General features: G+C 45.1%; 1 pseudogene; it reads right to left on the bottom strand.

Annotated features, from left to right (window-relative positions):
- Positions 1–8,022: 8,022 nt before the first annotated feature.
- On the bottom strand, positions 8,023–11,015 carry LOC100629123 (MAL-like protein; annotated as a pseudogene).
- Positions 11,016–14,791: the final 3,776 nt, after the last annotated feature.

Raw genomic sequence — 14,791 nt, 5'->3', positions numbered from 1 at the left:
ACAACCATCAGTGTCCGGCTAACATCCTTGCCATCTCCTTGGCAGTAGCCCTGGCTATAATGTCCTTGTTCAAGGCCGGAAAAGGAGGTGGCAGTGTAGTGGGTGGAGTGGTGTCTGCCCAGGTCACCTCTTCAGGCTGATGGGCCCCCAGCTGCTGGGGAGAGCAGTGACCACTGACACATTACACCCCCGCCCTGGAAGCAGTGACAGCTGGTGTGGGGACACAGGCTCTGCCCTCTTGACTCAGGCAGGGACATGCTGCAGGGGCTGTCAGCTCATGAGCTGGGGCCTCAGCTGCAACCTCATTGGGGGTCATCTCCTCCCTCTTCCCAGTCCTGCCTCCCTCACCTGTCCCAGGGGCATCTTCCAAGAGCCCTCCCCAGTAAGCCTGCACACACAGCCTCGGTCTTGGAGTCTGTGTCCAGGAAACTCAGTCTAAGACAGCCAGTTATGTCTGAGCCCTTAATCAGGAAAGAAAATGGTTTCCCAGATGCCCCGCCCCTTCCTCCCCTGGAGCAGATCTCTACTTTCTCTCAGTGGCCAGAATTGAGCCCTAGGTGCGAGGGAGCCTGCCCACACTGCCGTCCTCGGGGGCAGAAGGATCCTGTTGGCAAAGGAGAAGCCAGAAATGGGTGTCAGGGGCCTGACTGTGACACACAATTTATCAATCTGCAGCTGATGGGAAAGTGGGAAAAGAGCATGGCTCAGGTTTAACTAACATTCCTGGAATAGCATTCTGCATGTTTTGATAAACTGGGGCATATTTTCAGGTGTAGAAATGCTTTGAAATTTCACCTTATGGCTAAGGGTCAAGACAAGGAAGAAAACATGGAGAAACACAAGGGTTGACTGTTAAGAGGCCTTGATCTACAACTTGAATTTGCAGCATTCTAGATGTGAAATCCGGGTCATCTTCCTCTTCTGTAAGGTGAGGGTGTGGTGCCTCTGAGTGGGCTGAGACAGGGAGCAGGACCTGGTGGGGAAGCCTGGGGATCAAGGACAGAACTCATTTGGGGCAGGGCAGAGAGGAGGAGGATGGTCCAGAGATACCCTTCCTGGCTCGAATCTCCTGTGAGATGCAGCCAAGGGCTCTGGAGCAAAGGGGACTCAGGTCAATGGGACACGGTTGGTGGGCAGAAACCAGTGTGCTCTCTGGATGCCCCTGGTGGGTGCGTATAATAAAAGAGGCATCGAGGTGGGGCCTTGACTCACCCCGGTGCTTAATCACTAACCCCGTCATTCCCTCTCTGATGGAACACACACACACACACACACACACACGGGTAATAGAGGAGTGTCCATCCACGCTCCTGCTGGGCCCCCTGCCCACCCTCTGTCACTGCCTGGGCTCTCACACCACTCCCAAACTTTCATGCAAGGCCCAGAATTCTGCTTTGGGTGCCTGTCTCTCAGCTCCTTGTGAAGGCCTCAGGGGCCTCCCAGCTCTTGGCCGTTCACACTGAACTCCAGAGATGTCCGCACCAGGCTCCTGAGCTCAGTTGGCTCCAGGATCCTCATCTCATCCAGCTACCAAGCCAGGAAACTGTGATCCCTCTTACTCCTCCTTCCCCATCTGCATGGCCAAAGCCCCTCCGGAGTCACCTGACTTGCCTGACCATCTCTTGGTGCGTCCACTTCTCCCTCGTCTCAGCTGCCCTCATCCCTCTCCAGGACCCGCCATGGCCTCAGCTTGTCCACTCTGGCCCCTCCTCCCTCTAATCCACCCCAAGAGGAAACATGGTCTTGCTGCTCCATCACAGTTAGAACTGTGTGATGGTTCTCACTTCCCAGGACAGAGGCCATTGACCCTAACATGGCTTCCAGGCCAGCCTCCCTTTGCCCCACTGCCCACTCACACTCTGTTCTCATTCATTCATGCATTCATTCAGCAAATATCTTTTAGGCACCTGCTGTACTTCAAAACTGACAGTAGCTGTAACAGTGACCAAAACGTTCAAAAGCTCCTGTCCTCATGGAGCTTAGATTTTAGTGGCAGAAGCAGAAAATAAGCCAGATAAACCAGCAGAGTATTAGGTTAGCTGGGGTTCTTCTCAAACACAAACACGTTTGTTTACCCACCACACAGGAGGGCCAAAAACTGGAAACACCAGGCTTGTGACAAGGAAAGAGGCTTATTATCAAAGGGCAGCCAGATTAGGGGTTGGGGGTTAAAACTCAGATCTGTCTCTTCGAAGGTAAAAAGGTAGGGGCTTTGTCTGAGGTTTTAAGTAGGGGAGGGGGAACACGTCCTGGGGTTTTAGGTAAAGAAGGGGAAGCCTGTGGCCTTGATGGTTGGTGACTTTCCACCAGCCTTCATTTGGCCTTGAAGACTGAATTTCTTTTTGTTTGACTGTCTTGACTTTTCTGATTAGTTTTCATCTTCAGCCTACGTTTGGCCTTGTGAGGTTGAATCTTGACATCTGGACCTCGACTTCCTGGGAAAGACAGCTCACTCTATACTAAGGAGGGACTGAAAGACCTGGTTAGTTTTAAACAACAGTTGATTATGCTGAATGCGCATAGGTGCAGTTAGCAAAGCTTATCTCAAAATTTTTCCTCTTGGGAAGATTTCTTAACTCCTTCATTCTCAGTTTCAATCCCCACTGTCTTATGATTGTCCCTCAATCTTGGGGGATGAAGACTGCTCTAGCTACTTCACCTTGTAAACGGGCGAAGATCAGGGTCAAAGGAATGAAACTGTTCTAGCTTTATTTTAAAATATCGTGGGGTACCTGGTTTGGAGAGTGAGACACACTTTGCATGACTAATATTTTAGTACTCTGATCATGGCTTTGGAATAACACTTAAATTCACATTTTGTAACTGCCTCAAAGACCACACATATTAGCAAAATAGACAGCTCAAATTTTAATATCCCCTCCATAGCGGACCTTAATCCTTGGGGAATCCAGGAGAAGAGTCCTGTAAACCAATCAAGGTTAATGCCTAGAACCTCAGGTGAAATATTATGTAGTCAAGTAGCCTGCTGTCTAATAGTCCAACAAGTAAGGTAAGAACCTGGGAGTCATTTATTACTTATCTTCAGAAGATCACCTTCTGAATAGCAACTTGCAGTCTTTCAGGGGTTCACTTGGCCACTCAGAGCAGTCAGTTTCTAGAGTGTCTAGAGTGTCTAGAGTAAGAAGTCAGCCAAGGTTTGAGAGACCCCAGTTGTGGCATAGTTCCTCTTCCCTGTGGTGTTTTTCCTATGGTCCTATCCAGCAGGGATGAAGTCTGGTATTTCAATAGGACCGTGTCTCTATGACAAAGATGGGGCAGAGGAACATCTGACAGTGTCTAGCTCCTTAATTTGAGTTCCCTTCAGGTATTTTGGATCATTTCTAGAGCATAGAAAGGGTCTCCCAAAGTTAGGCCTGTAAACCAGAAATTTAATAAGAAGCATTTCTAGAGGAACAAAAAGAAAAACAAGGTTAATGGTTGGAGCAAATTATAAACCAACTTCTGAGCCCAAGAGACAGTCACTCAAGGAGATCTTTAATGTCAGGGGTGGAGCATCCCCTGCAGTTTGAAATGTCTCCAATGATGATATCAAATATTTAGGTAAACCTTTTGAGTGGTTTACACAGCAGCAGGTATGAAGATTGTCCAAACATGGCCTATCATGATGTTTTCTCTTAAGTTTACATCAAGCTATCCAGCATCAGTCTGCAGGGCTTCAGGAAAAAGGGTGGTTTCAGTTTTCAATGATTCCAAATGTAAAGGACAGGAAAAAATGAAAACATTAATTTGGGGATCTGTGCATGATACTTGAGGGAACCAGAATAATTTAGAATCCAGCTCAGTTTATAGATGGAAAACAAAAACCTTAAAGACAATTAACAGAACCAAAACCCAATATCCACAAATGTGTATTATAGTTTTCATTGAAACATAATTTTTTCTCTAAATTGCCCTCATTTTTACCAAAGATAGTCAAATTAAGACTCATTGGTTTGCAAAATAAGTCTAGTTTTAATAAGCTTGATCTAATCATTGACATAAGTACAGCAAGAATAGCAATTGATCATATAGGCTCTTTTAAATCTGCTTTGCTGGAACTTTTTATAAAGAAGCTCAGGTTGAACTTTACAGGCCTCTTGAGGCCAGGAAAGCCAAGACAAGGACTTGTCATGAGACTCTGCCTGCAACACCTATAGATTTGGATGAATTCCTCCCTTCTCAAGGTCCCCAAAATATCCTGGGGTTCTTGCACCTGCCAGGGAAATGACCTTCTTTACTCACCTGGTAAGGGTGTTGGGAACCCTGTAAGCAAGGTACCAGACCAATATTTCCAAGTGGCTTTATTTGTTCCATAAAGTCTAACCTAGTTCCTCAAAGCTGTTTGGTCATATATGAGTTTATGCATGCTTTTCTCAAATATTATATTCCAGTCAAAGCCTTGGTAATATAATCAATGTTTCCAGTTTTGTCCTGCTATAAGAAGAACAGATTCTTATTAAACTTATGCAAATATCTATATTGTCATGAATATAAGAATACTCACTCATCAAGAGCTCTTAAATTCTAGAGGGATCAGATAGGAAGGAAAAGATAAATGCTATAATTCTGCTTACAATTGCTATAAGTCATAGTTCCTTAAGAGAAAAATGTTTCCTTATATCTGGAAAAACGAAACTTTTTAAAAATCAGCAATATTTCAAACAGAAAGTCACAAAAGATAATCATCCTCATCAATTTATTTAATCGTAATTAATCAATTTTTAATCTTCACCTTCTCTTAGCAGTTTTATGAGGCTATCAGTTTCTCCATTAGAGTGCTGTGATTTCTTACCCAGCTCAGTTTTATAATCTGAAAGTTTATCAGAAACCTGCATTCTAGAGCAAGTGTCAGAGTCCTTTTCATCAATCTCTCTGAAGATGAAACATATTTGCAAAAATATCAGAGTAAAACAGCAACTGCCTGCAAATGACCAAACACTTAAAACTGGCAATTAACAAAGAAAGTTGGCTATTTCTGTGACATGCAATACTTTGAGATAATAACTAGAATTATGACTGACAACCAGGACAGATCAGAATTTTTGGAATGTTACATAAGCTTTTTAAACACTTATATTAGTAACATTTTCCCACATAATATAACCTAAGAAGGTTTATCATTTATTTGATAATGTTTCTCATATAATTTAGCATATCAAGTAAGCCTAATTAGTTTAATACCTCTCTCTTTAAAGAAAGGGAGAACAAATTTTTTTGAGAAATCTCAAAGCTGATCAGAAGTTCTTAAAGTTCCTTTTTAAGTCAAAAGACTTTCTTCAGGTTTTAAAATATGTGGGAAGTTTGTCAAAAATATCAAAGGATTTTAAAACATTTGATCAAAAAGGAAACAATGCTTAGTTATCCATTCAATCAAACTGACAACATAAGATGTTAAAGGCAAGCAGGGAGTTAAAACAGTCTAAAAAAACCTTAATATAGATGCCTCAGTCCTTTAGATTTTCTGTCTTTTAGATAAACTTACTTAAAAATAAATAAAAAGCCTTTTGTAACCTCTTTATCAAGAGCAGACCAAAAGTTCAAGAAAATTACCTTTTTAGAGAGAAAGCCAAATTATAACTTTGCACCAGCTTACTTTTGATGTTGAAACATTTACTTAATTAAATTTATTTCAATCTTAGCCAACTTGACCATGCACAAAAATCCTCAGCGTTTTACTTCCACAAATGTTCTGTCACTTACTTTTTTATTTATTTTTTTTTTTTGAGAAAGATTAGCCCTGAGCTAACATCTGCTGCCAATCCTCCTCTTTTTGCTAAGGAAGACTGGCCCTGAGCTCACATCCATGCCATCTTCCTCTATTTTATATGTGGAGTGCCTACCACAGCATGGCTTGCCAAGCAGTGCCATGTCCACACCCAGGATCCGAACTGGTGAACCCCAGGCTGCTGAAGTGGAACTTGCGCACTTAACCGCTGCGCCACCTGTCACTTACTTTTTACATTCAGAATTTGTCCCATGCCTTTTTTCTTTTCTTCTTTCCTAGTACCTTAGGACAAATTTGTCTTTCTTAACAAAACAAACAAAACTAATTCTATTCTTTATACCTTCTTTACTGAAAACATACATTTTACTTTCCTTGTACATGGACTTTCTAGAAATATATGTTTTTTCTCATAGAAAATTTCCCAGCATGTACAAAACACGTTTATCAATAAACCTAAGCATCTTTTAGTTTCTCTGAGATAAGAAACCAAAGGCAGACAAGTCTATGCTTAGTAATCAATTTCTAATATTTTATGAGGAAATGACCTAGATACTCAGCAAATTTTTGTCATTTAACTTAATTTAGTAAAACTCTCAAGTTTAAGTGATCAAAAAGATTTCGAAAGTTATTTTTTAAGTATACCTACCATAAAACATAATTATCATACCCAAAATCTCCTTCCCATTTTCATCTATATAAATTATTTATTCCCAACAATTATGTTTAGATTACTCATAAAAACTTCATGTGACGTTAAAGCAGTTAGCCATTATCTTAAGTTGTTTTAAGTACACGTACCATAACACATAATTATTGTTAAAAGTCCTCCCCAAAACTTTCATCCTTTCCATATTTATTTAATTTACTTGTTCCCAATAATTATAGATTGTCTATAAAAACTTCTTGAGATATCATACAAAATCAGCTATTTTGTTATTACTTTTTGCTGACAAATTGTGTAGCAGAGATAACGTGTCTGTATCATATCCAATACTGATAACTCTTGAAACATGTTTATCTCAACTAAACTAACACACTCAAATAAGCTCTTCATTTACCAAAGATCATTTTATTTCATGTTAACTTGAAAGACATTTGGGTTAGTTTCTATTACATTTAGAAATAATTTATATAAGTACTTACTTCAAGCGAATTAAATAGAGCTTCTTTAGAAATTATACCATCCAGAGGCAACAAAAAAAATAGAGAGAGACTCACATACAGACAGATACAAACAGAGATCTTCAAAATTTCAGCCAGGCCTCAGGTACAAACTCAAAATAACAGTTGCGTACAAACTATTTTTCTGGCAGATGAACCTGCTCGGAGCCAAAGATTTTTACTAAAGATTCTTTTCTTTTTAATGTGAGGTTCTTTTCAGAGCTGTTTTTGAAATCATTTGTCTTTTAGAAGCTTCTGCATATTAATTAAAGGATGCGTTCCATTGTCTCTGAGAGGTTTTGAATCCTTTCTTGTGAGGGTGACCCTTAAGTTGAACTCATCTGAAACAGAGCTTCCCCAGAATAACCATTTCAATTTCAAATTTTCTCAAAGTTTACTTATTTTGACTCGTTTAATTTTTTTTTCTTTATGATGAAGATTCATCCTCAGCTAACATCTGTCCCTGTCTTCCTCTGTTTTGCATATGGGTCACCGCCACAGCATGGCCACTGAGGAGAGGTATAGGTCCATGCCCGGGAACCAAACCTGGGACCCTGAAGCAAAACACACTGAACTTAACCAGTAGGCCATGAGGCTGCCCAGTCTAGGGAAGATTTCATAACTCCTTCATTCTCAGTTTCAGAGTTACAAGCCCAGGAGAAAATAAAACAGAGACAGAGAGAGGGATGCTGAGGAGGGTACAGGGAGGACCTCATTGAGAAAGTAGCATGTGAGAAAAGAACAGACGGGGCAAGGGAGCTGCCTCCTGGAGCAAGGGCATCATTGCCAAGGCTGAGGCAACAGCATGTCTGTGTGGTCAAGGGGCAGTAAGGAGGCCAGTGTGGCTGGAAAAGTTGACCAAGCATGAGCAGCAGGAGGGGAGGTCAGATTGGTGCTGATCTGGGCCCGGGAGGGTGGGGGCCACTGCTGGAGATGCGAGTTTAAGGCAGTTCGAGGCTTGATGATGAGGGAAAGGAGGCAGACAGGCCAGGAATGCAGCTCAATTGCCTTGTGGCCCCCTGATGGGTCACAGCGGTTGCCCACACCCTATTCTCATGCTGGGGACAGCACCCCATGCTGGACCCCTTTCTCCTGCCACCTGGTCCCTCAGGAGACCCCAGCCTGACACAGGACTCAACCTTTCTGGGCACAGTGACTGGTCAGGGGTGGGCTTGGACCCTGCCTGGGCATGAAAGTCCTTCCTGGGGAGTTTTCAGGGAGGATTAAGGAGGAAGGTCAGGCTGCTCCAGAGGAGGACTCTTCCGGCTGTGAGCTCCTTGCCACGTGAGGGCGCCATTCCACCAACAGAGAAAGAGGCTGCTGTGCAGAGCCTGGAGAGGGAAGGCAGGGCTGCCTTGAGTCTCTGGTCCCAGGGGGCCTGAGTACGAGGGGTCCTGCTCCTCCCATGACTCAGCTGGACCACCTTGCCTTGGGCCATCAGCCACCATCTGCCTCCTGTGGACTCTGTCATTGCAGGACCCACAGGTCAGCCATGCTGGGGAATTGGGGCTCCATCCACAAGCAGTGGGAGCCACCAAAGATCTTCAGTAGGAGAGAAGATGTGCTTCAATTTGTGTTTGGGAAAAAATATTCTGAGTCAGTGCAGTGGGTGGAAGAGGGCTCAAGGCTGAGACGGGAAAACAGAAGACAAGAGCTGACACCTGAGCTCGGGCCTGGTGCTCTGTGAACTGGGCACACCTGTTCACACGGGCACAGACACACACACACACACACACACCCTCCATCCTCCAATCTCCCTCAGCCTGAGGCTCAGGTCACCTGCTCCCCACGAGACAGAGTTAAGCCTCAGGCGATGCCCCTGTGCCGTGGCGGTCAGTGTCCCAGCACTCACCGAGGCTGTGGTGTTGATGAAGTAGTTGGTCAGGTTCTGGGTCTCAGAGACGATCGTGGCGTGCACCTGCAAGACGGCCGCACTCATGTACAGGATGGCGGTGGTCCCGTGGTACAGGCTGTCCTGGAAGACAGAGCAGAGGCCTCGTCATGCGGGCACATAAGCAGGTGAACACTTTCCACTCTGACTGTACAGCTGAGAGGAGGGAGGGAAAGAGACAAGCCGGTTCCCAAAACTCCTGCTTTTTTTTGGTAGTGTTTCTAATGAAATGTCTATCTAGCCAACAAAAGTAGATTAATAAATGGCAGTAATAAGATTAACACTTGCCCAAATTTATTGAATGCTTATCCAGTGCCAAGCTCTATGCTAAGCCCTTCTCTCATTTATCTCATTGAACCTTGTCAATTTGGAGGAAATGGAAGCTCAAGGTTAAGGTCAATGAGTAAATGGATGAGCCAGGATTTGAACCCAGGACACATTAACTCCAATGCTCTTGACCATGAGTGTTGTGAAGACCTACTATGTGCTGGCACTGTCCTCACAATGTGCACATGTTGTCTCCTTTCATTTCCACAGCTAATTTCATAAGGCTGCTTCTATCATTATCTCCAACTCACAGCTGAGGAAACTGAGGCTTAGCTACCAGGTGGGAGGGCTGGGAGCGTCAGGCTCATCTGACTCTAGATTTCCAAATTTGATCCTTTGTGTTAAATCTCAGCAGTGTTCTTCAACTCAAAGAGAATGTCATGTGGTCATTAAAAACGGTGATCAGTTCCGGAAGGAATGTCATAATAGGCAAATCGGCATTTTGCATCCCCTAATGAAACAGTCAGTTCAGGAAAACTCATCAGTAGATGAAAGAAAGCATTAGAGAAAGAATTGATGGAGTAAGGCTGCCACACGGAAAGAGGGACTGCCAGTCACCATGTGTGATGTGACTTGAAGCCACTTATGAAACATTCTTGCTAGAAAAGTTTAACCAGTGTTCCATGAAGCCTTTCATGCTGACTTCCAGTTGACAGGAAATTCAGGACTAGAGGAGCAATTCAGGTCACACCAGGAAGAAGCCAACAGACAAACCCCAAATGGGGGACTTCCTACAGGACGGCTGACCCAGGGTCCTCAGCAAGTCACTGTAGGGGGAGCCCTTCTAGATGAAAAGGGCCCAGAATCCATAATCACCAAGGGCAGCGCATGGCCTCGTGAGGACCCGGATTCAAACAGGCCAGCTGCATGAGGCACTTCAGACACAACTGGGGAAACGCGAATGTGAGCCGGGTCCTAGATGGTGCCAAGGGATCCCCGTCAGCTTTACGTACGTGTGACAGTGTGAGACAGTTTGCAGGGTTTTTAGAGGCTACTGACATGTGTAGAATGGAATGACATGATGTTTTAAGTTTCTATTAAAATTCTCCTCGGAAAAAAAGGCTTGATGAAGCAAGTGTGTTAAAGTCTTGATAATGCCAGAATCTGGGTTATGGTTACGTGAGGGTCCATGATAGAACCCTCCCTACTTTTACAAATGTTTCAGGTTATTCAACACAGAAAAATTTTAAATGATTATCATGATGTTGACAACATAAAAAAACTAATGACCTAATGTTAAATGACAGAATCTACATCCAAAATTATTGGTTCAGGGTGATGATATATACATTTTGCACAAAATTTGCCAGGAATATAGAAGAATGAACCCAGTGACTGTGATAGGACCTTGAGATTGGGGTGACTTTTTTTTTTCCCACTAACATTTCCTTCAGTGCTTCTCCAGTGATTTCACCATAAATAAAATGCATCGGGACGGGCTCGCACAGGAACAGACAGAGCGTGTGTACTTCTGACGAGGACGGCCATGGAGGGGACGGCAATGGAAGGGTTACTCCGGCAGAAGATGCCTTCATTCCAGTTTAATAGGAAACTCATGAAAATGAAAAGTCCTGGTTCCACGGGGGCCCAGCCCAGGAAAGGTCTCTGGACCCTGGTCTCTAGTCCTCCCTCCCTCCCAGAGGCCCGTTGTCCTCACATCACCCAGGACGTCAGTCTGGGAGGAGCCCGAGGCCTGGGCCACCCTTGTTCTTCTTACCAGGACTTTCCAGGACTCGTGTTTTTTGTAAAATCCAAGCAAGTAAGACAACAGGAACATAAAGGAGATGAGGTGAGCAAGACGTACATCACCCATCCTTGCAGCAATGGCTGTGCTACCTGGGCGGCGGCCACCAGGATCCAGACCCAGCACCCGAACACCTGTAAGAGAAAACCATGAACAAGGGGCTTCATTTGCTCCTGTGGGCTCGTTTCCCTTTGCTGGGTGTCTTTCTTCTCCTCTGTCCCTGGTTAAAAGCTCTTCAGGTGAAGTTAGGTGGGAATCAAGGGAACAGGTAAGACAGGCCCCCTGAGTCACAGTAAACTCAGGTCCTATTGGTCGAAAATTCAAGGGGCTACCCAGGGGTTGCCAATGCAAGGTCTCCACTGAATTTGGCCTCTGGATGTGTCTTTTTGACTCAAATAGCGTTGGCATTTACAGTTTTTTAAACATTTCTGAATAAGTTGTGAACATTGAAAACAGGATGTTTCACATGAAATATCCAGATTTCACACATTTCTTGAGAAATCCATAGTTCTGGCAACAGTGAACCCATTTCCCAGGCCAAAGTAGGCTGAAACAAGCTGTGACTGTCTCTTTAAAAGGATCTAGAGGGCTCAGTGGACCACATGCCCCCCTCCCTCACCATATGCCATTGTGTGGCGTGTTCCCTGTTGCTCACTGTCACTGTGGAAGAGTACTCTCCTTCTCCTGGCTCCTTTCACACACTGACAGTGCCTGCCTGGTCCTGAGGACATTTGCTTTGGAGCCTCCAGGGTTATGGTATCTGATGCCCTAGGATCACTTACCAGCTGGGCGATTCAGTTCCACTGTAAGCACTTCTCGACTCTCTCCAGCCATTGATTATTTCCTTGGCAGAGAAACCACACCTTTGTCCTGTCCTCTCTGGGCTCTGTAGTTAGGAAAGTCAGATTCAAATTTTAATAGACAGTGCCAAGTGGTTACGTTAGTTTAAGCTCCCACCAGAAGTCTCATTATCTGTATATCCATTGCTTGGCATTTTAGCACTCAAGAAATGAATTTTTTAAAATTCTTATTTAGGTATGTTTTTAAATGTTCAGGGCATCATGGCTTCCTATGGCCTGGTCTGAATGTCCCTCTTCTGAGAAATGGAGCTGTGCAGACCATTGCCCAAAGAAGCAAGGAAGAGCAGGAGAAGGTGGAGGCTGAGATGGTCCAGCAGAGAGAGGAGTGGGACCGGAAGAGGAAGATGAAGGTTAAACGGGAGCGAGGATGGAGCGGAAACACGTGGGGAGGTGTCAGTCTCGGCCCCCCAGACCCTGGTCCCTATGGAGGTATTAGAGTCCTGGTTTTGCTTACCTTTGTGACAGAGCACTTGTACTTCTAGAATTCCTTATTGTGACTTTATTTACACATCTGCTTAGATTGCTGTTTTCCGGAAAAAGATTTGAACATCACTGAAATCACTCCACATTATTATCCAACTGTATTTGACGGAACACTAGAGGCCCATAACTAAGAAGATTCCACAAGCGAGCTGCACAGCCCTGGGTTCTGGCATCTTTATTGTGCCGCTTCTCAGAGCCGTCAATGTGGTGGCGGCGTCACGGATCTGGACAGGCCCCGACAGGATGCAGTTTCCCAAACACCGTTGGTCCTGGGGGCCTGTGGAGCAGCAGAGCTCGGGAGAGCTGCTTCCATAACAGAAGATAAACCCACTGGATGGTTGTCACTAAGCCTCATGAAAGCACCCAGGAAATAAAAATCGATAAAACTTACCAGGCCAAACTAGAAAACAAAGTCCTCCCCCTGCCCTGAGTCTGTAAAGAAGTAAAAATCCTCTGAGAAATTTATTCTCTTCGATGAGTAGGAGATGAGGAGACAGACTAGAGTTTGGCTGCTTCCTTCAGCTTGGCTTAAAGAGGAGAGGAGAGGCTGGGATGGAGAGGCTTAGGCAGGATGCTTAGAACTGAGCAAAGTGCTTCCATTGGGAGGATGAAAATATGAGAGGGAGAGAAAAAAACCCTGTAAACTCAGTCAGTCCGTACTGAGGGCCCAGATCCAGAGTGTAGATAAGTGGATTAACTCTGACAGAAGAAAGGGCAGAGTGCAGGTTCAGGGGAGCCTGGAGTGTTGGTGGTGGAGATGCGTGTGGGGCGGGGTGTGTGAGTGTATCTGTCTGGTGACCTCATTTAGTCTGTGAAGAGGAGGCGGGGTCGTCTGCTGAAAGTGGGATGGTGGCACTGATGAGCATGGCCACTGGAATATTGATGAAAAGGTGGGATATCTGGGACTGGCTCCAGAATGATCCAGGGAAGTAAGAATTGGACAGAGTTTAAAGGAAAGATTGGCCATGAGGTGATAATTGTTGCAGCTGCCTAAAGGGTACATAAGCTTTCATTTTATTGTTCTTTCTGTTTTTGCATGTGATTGAAATTTTATATAGTAAAAAGTTAAAAATAGGGGCCAGTCCAGTGTCATAATGGTTAAGTTCATGTGCTCTGTTTCAGTGGTCTGGGGTTTACCAGTTCAGATCCCAGGCATGGACCTACACACCGCTCATCAAGCCATGCTGGGTGGTATCCCACATACAAAAAGAGAAAAATTGCCACAGATTTTAGCTCAGTGACAATCTCCCTCAAGCAAAAAGTGGAAGATTGGCATAGATGTTAGCTCAGGGTCAATCTTCCTCACCAAAAAAAATTTTTTTTAAATACAAGAACACAGAGAGTGTTTAAAATTGCTGCGTGGTGAGTGGGGAGAGAGCTAACTAAAGGGACCTGAAAGGCCAGCAGGCAGCAGGGAGGACATGAGTGAGTTGAAGACCATGAGTTTCTAGGGGCCCAGGTGTGCACTATGCTTTGACTTCTCTCCAGCAGCACCCAGCAGGCAGGGGTGGCCAGACAGCTGCTTGGATTCAGGCCTGGATAGTGCAGTGGAGGGAGAAGAGGGTGAGGGAGTTGAGGACATTCACCAGATCTGGTGGAGGTGATGGACTGTGGTGTCCTGGCCGAGCGGGAGAGGCTGTGAGGACCAGAGGGAGTGAGAGGGAAGGGGAGGACAGTGGTTAAGAGTCTGGAGGTGCTGGGGAGCTCCAAGAACCCCTGTCTTGGGAGTGCACGAGTGAGCGAGCTGGAGGGTTAGAAGGATGCAGTCAGGGAGATGGTGGCCGACGTGATGAGTTTAGCGGTGGAGCCGTCTCTGGGGATGACGGAGGACCAGGGTGTGGCCTTGGGAGTGGCACCAAAAGATCTGAGATTCTTCTCACTTAAAAGTCGGTGATGGTGCCTGTGTTGAAAAGCACTTTCAGACACCAACCATACACACACATTTATCTGTATGCCTGTTTCCTCTCTCCCTGCAGAAACATACGACGATTTTGATACCAGGATACTTGAGGCAGGCATGCTAATTAAATACCCAGTTAAGCCTTAGGGGAAGCTGGGGTGGGCGGTGGGGATGGGGCAAGAGGAACAGTGAGGAAAAGCTTTGGTGCATGACTTTTCTGAGACACAGAGCTGATCTGATTAAGTAAATAATGGAACTTGAATTTCAGTCACTTGATAGTGGCTTTCCTGACTGCTGCCCTTCGTGGGGGCTACTAGTTGAGGTCTCGACATGGTATCTTCGGAGGTATTGTCGGTAACAGAATTTGGAGATGACCTTTAAATTTCCTCCTTCCTGAAGCTAAAGTAGCATTAGCAGTCTGTCCTAGAATTATAAACAGCTGTATGTGGCACTCAATTCAGGGAGCAGAGCCTGAGAAGAACCGTGGGGCGGGGGTAGGAAGCTTGGAGTGGCCGTGAGTGTCCAGCTCTTGATGAGAGGTGACCTGCTGGGCTGTTTGCAGGCACCTGAAACTGAAGGCTGTCCCCGGTGAGTTTCAGTCACTCTTTCCAGGGTGTTCCTTACAGTGGTCAACGTCCCTATGAGCTCGTGCTGCACACGTGGTGTTAATACCACATGGAACGATCATTTACTGAGTTTG

Source organism: Equus caballus, chromosome 15 (assembly GCF_041296265.1).
Source record: "Equus caballus isolate H_3958 breed thoroughbred chromosome 15, TB-T2T, whole genome shotgun sequence".
In the NCBI taxonomy this organism is placed as follows: domain Eukaryota; kingdom Metazoa; phylum Chordata; class Mammalia; order Perissodactyla; family Equidae; genus Equus; species Equus caballus.
This window is presented reverse-complemented; position numbering and strand designations above follow the sequence as displayed.